Source organism: Dasypus novemcinctus, chromosome 14 (genome assembly GCF_030445035.2).
Source record: "Dasypus novemcinctus isolate mDasNov1 chromosome 14, mDasNov1.1.hap2, whole genome shotgun sequence".
Lineage (NCBI taxonomy): Eukaryota > Metazoa > Chordata > Mammalia > Cingulata > Dasypodidae > Dasypus > Dasypus novemcinctus.
The window spans coordinates 66,874,630-66,887,108 of record NC_080686.1 but is presented as its reverse complement, the minus strand read 5'-3'; the positions used below and the strand labels follow the sequence as shown (position 1 = coordinate 66,887,108).

General features: G+C 38.2%; 1 protein-coding gene across 50 annotated transcripts in view; it reads right to left on the bottom strand.

The window, feature by feature from the left end:
* RIMS2 (regulating synaptic membrane exocytosis 2) overlaps window positions 1-12,479 on the bottom strand; it is a 734,990-nt gene that overhangs the window by 430,634 nt on the left and 291,877 nt on the right. The window lies entirely within an intron of this gene.

Genomic DNA, 12,479 nt, shown 5'->3' with positions numbered 1-12,479 from the left:
AGATTGAGTGCCAATTTCTCATCCAAAATCACAGAGACAAGAAGGTAGGGCATTGAAATACTTAAAGTACTCAAGAAAAACAACTGCCAGCCAAGAATTTTATACCTGGCAAAACTCTTTCAAAATTGAGGGTGAGAGTAAGACATTCCTGATAAACAAAAGCTATGGAAGTACATCACAAGACCTGCCCTACAAGCAATGCGAAAGGATGTTCTTCAGACTGAAAGGAACGGACCCTAAATAGGGATTCAAAGTGGCATGAAGAAATAAAGACCTATGGTAAAGACAACCATTTAGGTAATTACAAATGCTAGTATTATTGCATTGCATGTTTTGGTATAAAACCCACTTCTTATTTCCTACAGATACTAAAATACAAATATATGAAAGTAGTGATAAATCTTTGGTTTTGGGCATATAGTGTAGAAAGTTATAATTGGTAACAAGTACAAAAAAGGGTGGAGATTATTCTTTAGCTTTCTTTCTATTGACATTTACTTTCCCAGACTACCTTTTTCAGTTAGGTATGTTTATTTTGTAAGTTTGCAATCTTTATTATACACTTATTGTTTATGTGTGATCATGTATGAATGATATACTTCAATAAAAAAATTAGAAAAAAATTAATGTGGAGAGATGGAGGGGTATAGGAAAAGTAAAGGTATATGTTACTGAAGTCAAGTTGGTATCAAACAAAATATAATTGCCATAAATTTAAGATGATAAATTTTAACCCTGTGGTAACCAAAAGGAAAATACATGAAAAATATACCCAGATAGAAATGAGAAGGCACTCCATTCTCCAGGCAAAAGGCAGAAGTCGGCAGAATGGATATAAATAATATGACCCAACTATATGCTGTCTGCAAGAGACTCACAATAAATTCACGAAGACACGTAGTTGAAAGTGAAAGAATGTTAAAAATATACCATGCAAGTAGTAACTAAAAGAGAGCTAGGGTATCTATACTAATATCAATTGAATAGATGTTAACTTGAAAACAGTTGCAAGGGACAATGTCAGCAATTATATACTGATAAAGAGATGAATTCAACAAGAAGATATAAAAATTACAAATATACATATATACACACACCTAACATCAGAACCACAAGATATATGAAGCAAATACTGACAGACTTAAAAGGAGAAATTGATGGTGATATATTAATAGTAGGAGACCCTAATACACCACTTTCAATAATGGATAGAATATGTAGTTAGAACATCACTAAGGAAACAAAAAAGTTAAGCAATACTCTAAACCAACTAGACCTAAAAGACTTATTTAGAACACTTCACCCCAAAAAACAAAATACACATTCTATTCTAGGATACGTGTATCATACTCCAGGATAGACCATGTATTAGTTCACAAAAGAAGTCATACATTTCATACATTGGAATCATATAATGTATCTTCCCAACCACAAAGGAATGAAGTTAGAAATCAACAGATGGAAAAATGGAAAATTCACAAATGTGTGGAAATTAAACAACATATACTCAACCAATGGGTTAAAGAAAAAATCACAAGGGAAATTAGGAAATACGGGGTAAATGAAAATGAAAATACAGTATACCAAGATTTATGGGATGGGGTGAGAGGGAAATAATCCAAATCAGAAAGTATATTAATCAGCCAAAGGGTTGCTGATGCAAAGTACCAGAACTCTGTTGGCTTTTATAAAGGGTATTTATTTGGGGTAGAAGCTTACAGTTACAAGGCCCTAAAGAGTCCAACTCAAGGTACCATAAAATGTACTTTCTCATCCAAAGTCTATTGCCCCCTGTGGATACAAGATGGTGGGCAATGTCTTTGAGGGTTCAGCCTTTTTTCTTCCTCTTAAGGCTCAAGGTCAAGCTTCTTCCAATTTCAGTTGTAAGCTGGCATAAGGTTTGTCTCTCTCCCTGGGGCTTGTTTCTTCTTGGCTCAGGTGCTCTGTTCTCTTCATAAGGTCAGCTGTAGACTGTCAAGCTCATCTCTCTTCCTGGGGCCTCTGACGTTTCTAATGAGCTGTCTCTCTTTCTCTGTTCTTCTTCTCTGTGTGTCTATGCCATGTTAAAGTCTTTTTTATCAGCTCACCAAGGGGGTGGGGACTCAGCCCTGCACGCCCTAATAATGTGGTTGAATCAAAGCCCTAATCTTAATTTAATAAAGTAAAGGTGAAATCTCTGAATGTAATACAATCAAAGGAGTATCATGTCCAGAGGAAAAGACCAGTTTACAAACATAATCAATATCTTTTTTTAGAATCACAAATAATATCAAACCACCACATAAAAGAAAGGGGGACGTTATTTCTGACTTCAATGAATGAAAAGGACTATAAGAGCAGATTACGAAAAACTGTATGCCAAAAAATGGATTATCCTAGACAAAGGAGATAAGTTCCCAGAAATACACAAATTACCTACACTGACTCAAGAGAAAGAGATCTCAACAAACCAATAATTAATAAAGTGATTGAATTAGTCATCAAAATCCTCCTAAAAAAAGAAAATCCCAGGACCAAACAGCTTCACAGAGGAATTCTAACAAACATTCCACAAAGTATTAATACCATTCCTGCTTAAACTCTTCCAAACATTAAAGAGAACACTTACAATTCATTCTATGAGGTCAACACCAACCTCATATCAAAGATACCACCAAGAAAAGAAAATTCCATATTAGTGTCTCTTAAGAACACAGATGCAACCATCATCAACAATAAAGTAGCATACTGAATCCAACAGCACATTAAAAGAAGTATGCACCATGACCAAGTAGTATTTAGAAGTATGCGAGGGTGGAGCAACATTAAAAAATCAATTAATGTAATATACCACATTCCAGAATAAAGGGGGTAAACCACAAGATCACCACAACTCAAGCAGGAAAGGCATTTCAAAAAATTCAGCCTCCTTCCTTGATAAAAACACTTAGAAAAACAGGAATAGAAGGAAACTTCCTCACCATGATAAAGGGCATATTAAAAAATCTCACAGCTAACATCCTACTTAATGGTCAAATCTTTCCCTCTAAGATCAGGAAAAAGACAAAGATTCTCACTGTCACCACTGTTATTCAACATTGTACTGGAAGATCTTGTTAGAGTCATTAGGCAGAAAAAGGAAATAAGGCATTCCAATTAGAAAGGAAGAAGTAAACCTTAATCTATTTGCAGATGACATGAACAGGTATACAGAAAATCCTGAAAAATGCACACAAGAAATCTCCTCAAGCTAATAAATGAATTCAGTGAACTGGGCTGGAGGGGGCATAGGTTACAAAATCAACAACCCAAAATCAACAGTGTTACTATACACAAGAAATGAATAATCAGAACTAGAAACAAGAAAAAAAATTTTACAATAGCAAGTAAAAGAGTCAAATACTTGGGAATAAATATAACCAATGATACAGAGGACTTATACATGGAAAACTACAAAAAATTACTAAAAGAAATCAAAGATAACCTAAATAAATGGAAAAACAGTTCATATTCATGGGAGATGAAATATTGTTAAGATATAAATTCTGCTGAAAGGGATTTACAAGCTGAATGCAATCCCATTCAAAACTGCAACAACCTTCTTTGCAGAAATGGAAAATCCAGTCAACAAATTTTCATGGAAGGGTAAAGGACCCTGAATAACTAAAGCCATCTTGAAAAAGAACAATGAAATATGAGAATTCACACTTCCCAATCTTAAAATGTAATACAGAGGATTGTGGGAAGATGGTGATGGACTAACAGGCAGAGTTGAATGCTCTCAAGAAAACAACAGAGAAAGAGCCAGAAGCTTTCCTAGGGACCTGCTTTGAAGGTCAGGAGACCAGGACAGTGCTATACAATTCCCAGGAGGGTGAGGGACAGAGAGACAACGATGACAAAAGGACAAAGTTGAGTTATCAAGCATGCATAGCAGACAGGAAGGGCTCTTCTGCCCCACCCCAAAAATATTAAGTTGGGGTAAAACACTCGGCTCACTGCAACCAACTGAGAGGGAAACAGACATCTTCCTGCATAGCAACTGTTTCAAGGGAAAAGGGAGGGGAGGCTGGGGTACTTTTCTTCAGTGAATTCAGCCAGCAGAGCGAGCTATGAATCTCTGATCTGAAGATTCAACACAATTTCACAAGAAAGCCAACACTAAAAACCTCCGTGGAAAGGTGTCCTGACTAGCACCATTTGCTGGCCAGTTTGGAAATTGCATAGACAAAAATTGTTCATGCTCTCTGTATCCAACCCCTGGGAGAAAATCTGTGCCCCACTAGGGAGTCCCTGGCACAACTGTGAAAACTTAAGGTGGACAATTTTAAAGACTGAGAATAAGTTGAACCAAATATCAAAGAAGAGTTGTGGGGAAGAAAAAAAAAAACAATATCCAAGAGAGAGAAATTAACCATCAGAGTAACATTCATCATGTTTAGACATGTTTATTCTAAACATGTTATATTCAAATGTTTAGACATCAGCAAAAAATTACAAGCCATACTAGGAAACAGAGAGATGGCCCAGCCAAAAAAACAAACCAAATATCCTGAAGAGATAAAGGATTTAAGACAATTAATCAGTGATAATCACACAACTCTCCTAAATCATGTCAAAAAAATTTAAAGAAAATATCATTAAAGAAATAAAGGATATTAGGAAGACACTGGGAGGGCATAAAGAACACTTCAAAGACTGCAGAGAAAAGCAGCAGACCTTATGGGAATGAAAGACATGATGGATTTTATTATAAATACATTAGAGGCACAAAAGAGCAGATTGGGATGGCTTGAAGACAGAATAAGTTATTTCAAAGACAGAACATCTGAACTGGAAAAGACAGGAGAACAGAAAGAGAATAGAATGGAAAAAATGGAGCAGAGTCTCAGGGAATTGAATGACAACATGAAACACACAAACATTAACATTATTGGTATCCCAAAAGGAGAAGAGAATGGACAAGGAACAGAAAGAATATTTGAGGAAATAATGACTGAAAATTTCCCAAACCTCATGAAGTATGTAAATATCAATATCCAAGAAGGACAATGTACCCCTAACAGAATAAATCCGAATAGACAAACCCAAGACACCTACTATTCAGAATGACAAATATCAGAGATGAAGAGAGGCTTCTGAAAGCAGCAAGAGAAAGCAAAGCATTACATACAAGGGAAGGTCAATAAGATTAAGTGCAAACCTCTCATCAGAAACCATATAGGAGAAGGAAAGTGGTATGATATATTTAAAGTACTGCAGAACAAAAACTGTCAGCCAAAAATTCTGTATCAAGCAAAGTAATCCTTCAAAAATGAAAGTTAAACAACATCTACACAATGGTGGAAATACTTGGAAACAACATAGCTGATAAAGGTTTAATATCCTGAATATAAAAAGAAATCCTCCAACTTATAAATAAAAAGACAAAAACATAACCAAAATATGGGCAAAAGACTTGAACAGGCATTTTTCTAACGATGATATACAAATGGTCAGAAAGAACATAAAAAGATGCTCAACATCATTAGCCATAGGGAAATGCAATTCAAAACCACAAGGAGATACCATTTCATACCCACTAGAATGGCTGCTATTTAAAAATTGGAAAATTACAAGTGTTGGAGAGATGTGGAGAAATATGAATGCTCATTTATTGTTGGCAGGAATGTAAAATGGTGCAGCCACTGTGGAAGACAGCTTGGCATTTCATCAGAGGGAAAAGTTTAGAATTACCATATAATCAAATAGCTACACTTCTAGGTATATATCCAAAGGAATTAAACGTAGGGGCTTGAATAGATATTTGCACACCAATGTTCATAACTGCATTATTCAAAACTCCCAAAAAATGGAAGCAACTGAAGGTGCTTCAACTGATGAATGAATAAACAAAATGAATATACATACAATGGAATGTTATTCAATCTTAAAATGGAATGAAGTCTTTATACATGTGACAACATGGATGAGCACTGAAGATATGTTGAGTGAAATAAGCAAGCCAGGCACCAAAGGGTGAACAGTGTATGATCTAACAGAAAGGAAATAATTAGAATAAGCAAACTAATACAGTCAATATCTAGAATATAGGTAACAGAGTTGGGATGGGGATAGGGAATAGAAGTTAAGGGAAATGTTTTGGTAATAGATGCTGGTGATGGTGAGCACAATTAACAGGACTAAAATATGTATCTGATTGAGGTTAAAAGGGGACATGTATGTTGTATATATCGTACTGGAATAAATTTTTTTTAAAATCCATGGAACTGCACAACACAGTGACTCCTTAATTAAACCAGGGCTTATAGTTAATAATACAGTGTCCTTTTATCAATTGTAAAAAATACACCATAGCAATGCAAAGTGTCAATAATACGGTGGTATTTTACTTTGGCAAAAGGCTGGCAATGCAAAGTACCAGAAATGTGCTGGCTTTTATAAAAGATATTTATTTGGGGTAAAAACTTGCAATTCCAAGGCTATGAAAAATCCAACTCAAGGCACTTTAAGAGGTGCTTTTCACCCAAATCAGCTTCCATGTATAGAAGCAAGATGGCAGGCAATCTCTACCCGTCCTTTGCCTTCCCCCTGGGATGTATCATCTCCCAGAGCTCAGCTGAGAGCAACCAGCCATAGAGTTTGTCTTTTACCAGGCCTCCTGTCTGAGCCTGAGCTGCTCCGCTTTCTGCCCAATTTCAGCTGCAAGCTATCAGGCAAATGTCTCATCTCTTCTCGGAGCCTCAGCTGCTTGAGCATCTGCTTTCTGTCACAAGGCAGGATCAAAACATGGCAGAGCTATTTTTTCTGTATCTATCCCTATGAGTCCGTTTATATCAGACCCAGCAAGGGGCGGAGACTCAACCTGAGTCACGTCTCACTGATATAGTACAATCAAAAGAAGTTCTCACACCCACAGGAGTGGATCAGCCTAAAAATAAAATCATTCTCAATTGGGGATTCATAAAACAATCTCAAATGGCCACACTCTACCCTCTTAATCCCCAAAAAACATGGCTTTCCATATGCAAAATACATTCATTACATCACAATATTCCAAAACATTAAATCATTTCAGTAGTAATGGTAAGTACAAAATTACATCAAAATCAGTTATAGGCATGCAGTTTGTCTTGGGGCAAAGTTGCCTTTGGCTGTAGACCTGTGAAACTTACAAAGCAAGTTACCTGCTTCCAATATACAGAGGAGAGACAGGTATAGAATATACATTTGCATTACCATAAGGATATTTGGAAGGGGAGGCAGGAAAAGTTACTGGTCCTAACACTTCTGAACCTGCAGGGCATATTCCACTTGATTTCAAAGTCTGAGAGTCGGTCTTAAAATGATGGTTTATTCTTATCCTCAGGGCCTCATGGGGGCCAACCCTTTCCACAGGCTTGCCCAATGTCCATTGGTTCTACCCTCTTCAAGCATCTGGATGGCATCTGAGCTCCAGACCCTACCCTCCAAGAACAATGGGGTGATGGCCACACTTTCCCCAATCTCTGGGGACAGTCTCAACCCCATTAGTACAGTGAGGTGGTGGCAACATCCTTCCTAATCTCTGGCATTCAGGCCCAGCCCCTTCAGAAGAGTGGGGTGGTGATCTAACTCTCATCAACCATAATGGAATGTGCCCCTCTGTCTCTGTAGCCAAACTCTCCTTGAACAACGGGCTGGAACATCCACTCTCTTCAAATGTCGAGGTAAACTCACGGTCTCCTTACACATGGGTGGGGTCCCTCACTTGGCTTGAGGAGATGTCTTAATTCCAGATCTCAGCTTCCAGGGTTTTCTGTGGGGAGCCACCCGCTGTGAGGTCTGTTTACAGCCTCTCACAACATGGCAGAGGTCACAAATCTGCCCTGTCATTTCCTTATTCTTCTCCTCCCTGCTTCTTTGTTCTCCCCCTCCCGCCACTACTCAGGTGACCACAGCAATACGCACGCGCAAAACGCGAAACTCCGCAGACCCGGTGCGAACTGTCGGCCAATCCCCTCCTTGGACGTCTGCCACCCACAAGACCAGCCTATCACCTATGTACACGTTCCCTTCCCTCTCTATATATTCCCATGTTCTACCCCCAATAAACGAGGCTTGATCAGAACCCAGTCTTGCCTCCATTCTTTGCTCGACTCCTGCCCCACCCCGCCTCTTCCCACAGGTCCCTGACTCGCCCCCGCCGGCTCAGGCAGTTTTCCTCTTGAAGTCATTTTCCTTCAATCTCTCCCCTCCCTCTCCCTGATAATGGTTTTGTTCATACAGATCTCACAAAAAGCTTGTTGGTTTAGCATATAAGAAACAGGGGTCCAAGCCATCAGACAGTAAGACTTTCCTCAAGTCCTTCCTGGATAACTGCATTTCCAATCCTGACTTACAAGTTCAAGTTTAGTTAATTCCTCAAATTTGGGGGTTTTCCCCTGGGGGCTTGTTTTCTGAAAGCTCAGAATTTCCAAAATCAGTCTCTGGATACTTTGTGCCTAACAATTCAATTCTAAGTTTATCTCTCTGCTCTCATACTTTGCTATAAGCTTCATGGAGAAGACAGTCTGCATTTTCAACATTTACCTTGGAAATCTTGTTAGTTAAACACCCAAGCTTGTCATTTTCAAATTCTGCCTTCCATCTCACATCAGGAGTCAATTTTGCTAAATTCTTTGCAACATTAAAACACTTATCACCTTTCCTCCAGTTTCCAATAATAGTTCCATCATTTCCTTCCAAGACCTCACCAGAAATTACCTAGGTCTATTCTATCAAGCATCTCACGATTCCTCCAAAAATAGCCCTTACTCATTTATAATACCACTCCAGCATTTTTGGTAATTGCAAGAAGCAAAACCCCACTCTATTGGTACCAATTTTCATTTCAGTTTGCCAAAAGATTGCAATACAAAGTATCAGGTATGTGTTCACCTTTGAAAAGGGTATTTATTTGGAGTAAAAGCTTACAGTTCCAAGGCCATGAAAAGTCCACCTCAAGGCATCGTAAGAGGTGTTTTCTCACCCAAGTCAGCTGCTGTATGTAGAAGCAAGATGGCGGACAATCTCTGCCTGGTTTCTGCCTTCCCCTCTGAGCTGTACTGTCTCCAAGGTCTCAGCTGAGGTCAACCAAGCACAGAGCTTGTATTAGTTTGCCAAGAGGTGCTGATGCAAAATACCAGAATTCTGTTGTCTTTTATAAAGGTTATTTATTTGGGGTAAAGCTTATGCTTACAAGGCCCTAAAAAGCCCAACAAAAGGTTGCTTTCTCACCAAAGTCACTTGCCACATTTGAAGCAAGACAGTCACTAATCTCTGTGTGTTCTCTCCTTCCTGGGCTGCTTCTTCTTCTTGAGACTCTGTGGGCCCAGCTTCTTCCCAATCTCAGCTTTAAGCTGGCATAGGGTTTGTCTCTCGGGACTTCCTATATCAGTTTTGGTTCTCTTCCCAGGGTCAGCTACAAACTCTCCAGCACATGGTTTATCTCAATCCCCGGGGCTTTAGCTGTTTGAGTCTTCTCCTTTCTATCACGTGGCAGGATCAAAAATTGCAAAATTCTCTCTTCTGGCATGTCTTCTTGAGTGAGTGTCTGTGTCTGTTCATGTCTGCCCACCAGGGAGCGGGGACTCAACCTGAGTCACTGTTTCCTGATATGGTCAAATCAAAGCCCTAATCTTAACAGGTAATTTAATCAAGGGCCCCTCAACTGAATCCAATATAATCAAAGGGTATTTCACCCAGAAGAATAGATATTTACAAATATAATCTTTCTCTTTTTGGGATTCATAAAATAATCTCAAACTGTCACACTGCTTGTTTCTCACCAGGCCACCTCTTTCAGGCTCAGCTAAGAACTGCGAGGTATACAGCTCATCTCTCTCTGGGGCCTCAGCTACTCGACCTTCTGCTTTCTGTTACAAGCAGGATCAAAAAATGGCAAAGCTCTTTTTACTGTGTCTGTCCAGGTGAATCTGTTTATATCAGATCCAGCAAAAGGGTGGAGACTCAACCTGAGTCACATCTCACTGACATAGATCACTCAAAAGAAGACATCACACCCACAGGAATGGACCAACCCACAAACACAATCTTTATCTTTTTGGAATTCATAAAATAGTGTAAAGCTGCCACAGGTGGTATATGGGAATACTGGATTTTATGCATGACTGTTCTATATATCCATTAATACTCTAAGAAAAAAAGTCAAGAATCCTTAATGGAGGTAGGTACCTTATAAGACTCTGATGGTCTCCTTCAGGGTATGCAACACCTCTTTTCCTGGGCACCTGACCAATAAATTGTCAAATATTAAAATAACCCAACTGAGAAAGTGCTAGACTTGCTAGGAATGAAGAGAGATTGTACACCAAAGAAGATCCTAACTAACACAGGAACTGGGAGAGTATGACGGGCTAGGAATGAAGAGAGATTGTACACCAAAGAAGATCCTAACTAACAGCAGGAACTGGGAGAGTGTGACTAGCAGAGGATCCTGATGGTGCTGGGTCAAAAGCTGGATAAGAGATAGTTTGTCAATTATGTGACATATAATTTAACACTATGGCAAGGGCCCCAGCATATGGTATTAATATGATACTGGGAGCACAGAAGAAGTGATGGGTTATATTAAATGAAATAGAGATGCCAGTCCTAACCAGGAAGATTGTAGAGGGAGGCATCAAAAAAGAGAAGTGGATATACAACCGGAAAATACACTGGCTATATTCCACAGAACTCAGAGGACATTCTATTTAGCAAGATGGTATAAATATACTAGTTAGGGGGGCATTAGTATTGCTGAAAATCTAACAGTGGCTGTTCTCTGTTGGCCCAGTCTAATGATAGAATATGCTATTCGAAAACTAAGAAATCCATTCTTAAAACTGTTCTGTCATGATACTGAGTCATTTAGAGATGGAACATCTGACCTTGGTTTATCATATAACCTTGTGACCAGATGCCCACAATGGGATCCACCAAATCACAAAGTCAGATGGGCGTAACAGAATTCAGTCATAAAATGGAGGTAGCTGATCTGGGATTGGGATTACACAGGTCCAGAGGGCACAAGTAAATTGCCCAAATATATGACCCAGACTACCAAGTCACTTATCACTATTGTATCAATGCCTCTTTCCAAGCTCACAACTATTTATGACCAACCAGTTAAAGAAGGGGAGGTGATGAGGGGAAATCCTCCCAATAGGCAAAGATTCAGGGAGTGTACATGGTTATCTGCTCTTTTTTAATTAAAAATTTACTTTCCAACACACTAAGCAACAACTCTCTCACCTCTTCTCCCCGAATACCATGGTAACATCTAAGACAGTTTCTGTCTATGGTTTTCCCATTTCTATTTCATATAAGTCAAATCATATAATATTTGTCCTTATATGCCTTGCTTATATCGCTCAGCACAATGTATTCAAAGTTCATCTATGTTGCAGTATGTCCCAGAACTTCATTCCTTCTTAGGCTAAAAAATATTCCCTTGTGTTTATCCATTCATCTGTTGATGGACAGATGGGTCGTTTGCACATTTGGCTATTGGTGAATAATGCTGTTATAAAGATTGGACTCAAGTATTTGAGTCCCTGTATCCAATCTCTTTAGGTAAATACCTAGAAGTATAACTATCAGGTCATACGGTAATTCTATATTTAACTTCTTGAGGAGTTACCATAATGCTTTCCACATACTACTGCACCATTTTACATTCTTTCCAACAAGGAACTAGAGTGCAAATTTTTCTGCATCGTCTCCAACAATTGTTATTTTCACTTTTAATAGCACTCATCTTTGTGGTTGTGAAGTAGTTATCTCATTGTAGTTTTGATTTGCATTTTCCCAATGGCTAATGTTATTTAGCACCTTTTCCATATGCTTATTGGCCATTTCTGTATCCTCTTTGGAAAAATGTTCAAATCCTATACTCATTTATTAATTGAGGTGTTAGGGTTTTTCTTATTGTTGTAGGAGTTCTTTATATATTCTGGATATCAAGTCCTTATCAGATATATTATTGGCAACTATTTTCTCCCATTCTACAGGCTGCTTTTCATTTTCCTTAATGAAGTTTGCTGGAAAAAACTTTTCAATTTTGATGAAGTTCAATTTGTCTATTTTGTTTCTTTCCTTGTTCATATTTTTTGGTATCATATCTAAGAATCCATTCCAAATCCATTACCATGAAGATTTGTTCCTATGTTATCATCAGAGTTTTATGGATTAAGTTCTTTTATTTTATTAATATCTTTTAAGTTAATTTCTATATATGGTGTAAGGTAGAGGTCCGTCTTAACTCTTTTGCATGTGGATATCCAGTTTTCCCTACAGCTTTTTTAGAACTGACTATTCTTCCCATCAGAGGTACTTGACACCTTTATCAAAATCAATTAGCCGTAGATATGAGAGTATATTTCTGGATTTGCAATCCCATCCATTAGTCTATAAGTCACTTCTTATGCCAGTACCACATTGTTTTGATTACTGTAACTTTGTAGTAAATTTTGGAA